This window comes from Limulus polyphemus, unplaced genomic scaffold (genome assembly GCF_000517525.1).
Source record: "Limulus polyphemus unplaced genomic scaffold, Limulus_polyphemus-2.1.2 Scaffold22663, whole genome shotgun sequence".
In the NCBI taxonomy this organism is placed as follows: Eukaryota; Metazoa; Arthropoda; class Merostomata; order Xiphosura; family Limulidae; genus Limulus; species Limulus polyphemus.
This window is the reverse complement of record NW_013688273.1, coordinates 1-1,105: the sequence shown is the minus strand read 5'-3', so window position 1 is coordinate 1,105 and position 1,105 is coordinate 1. Positions and strand designations below refer to the sequence as shown.

At 33.0% G+C, this 1,105-nt stretch overlaps 1 long non-coding RNA gene across 1 annotated transcript; it reads right to left on the bottom strand.

Moving 5' to 3' along the window:
- Positions 1-52: 52 nt before the first annotated feature.
- LOC111084395 lies at positions 53-823 on the bottom strand. Its single transcript, XR_002609533.1, has 3 exons — positions 762-823; positions 348-448; positions 53-139 (listed from the first exon to the last, which is right to left on the bottom strand). It is a non-coding gene; the product is annotated as an uncharacterized LOC111084395 (long non-coding RNA).
- Positions 824-1,105: the final 282 nt, after the last annotated feature.

Here is a 1,105-nt window from a genome sequence, read left to right as displayed (position 1 = left end):
GTCAAGACATAACACGTGTTACAGCTAAGTCATCTCTTACTATCATAACAATTTTCAGATAAGTCCATTATTTACCTTACTTTTCTCTCTATTACCAACAGCAGCGTGGCATTTTGGTAGAAGATATTTCAAGAACCATCTACGAATTGGAGAAAAAAACAAGTTGGGTTCCAAATAATGCAAACTAATAAATACATTATTCTTTTATATAAACTATAAACCAAGAACATCATAGTCACGTGACACGTAAGCTTTCTACTATCAGTACAAACTGTAACTGTAACTTTCAATGGTTAGTTAACACCAGAAGTGTAAACAAGATGGTACAAACTTTACAGCGAACGCACCTCTGGATTCTACCAAGTGGTGTCTTTAAACGACTCACAGTTTCTTCCGTTGTAAAGTCCTGTTTCAGTGGTTGGTTGTTAGATGATTCTTCTTTCATGCTCTAAAAAAGAAACAGTTTTTTTTTATAAACGGATTGAATACATGCATGTGAATATTTTGAAAAGAAGTAGTGGAAAAATTATAATTTTTATGGTTTAAACCGAAGGTGAGTAAATGTTAAATTTTAGATAAACTATTTCAAGCTCTTTCTAATAAAGCAACACAAGAGTAGATTTTAAAATTATTCCACAAGTTACAATTCATAAGTCTATTAATTATTAAACAAGCAGACCACAGGTTATTAGCATAATTAAGTATCATGGAACCTGTACAAAATCGAATCAATATTTGGTGTTCTAAGATTAACCAGATACCTGTAGGATGTTAATGACATTCTCTGGTTTCATTCCCCAAGTTTCTGTAAGCAACTCAATCTAAAAGAAAGAAAAAATTTATATATATACGTCTCTGAATAAAATACTTCAATACTGTGGTTAAACTGAGGAATATAAACAGTCATACACACACACACACTATTGCAACAATCTGTGACTAAAGGATACAAACCTGCGACACACTGTACTTCCACAAAATGTCACTGAAGGATACAAACCTGTGACACACTGAATTTCCACAAAATGTCGCTGAAGGATACAAACCTGTGATACACTGTACTTCCACAAAATACAACTGAAGGATACAAACCTGTGACACACGG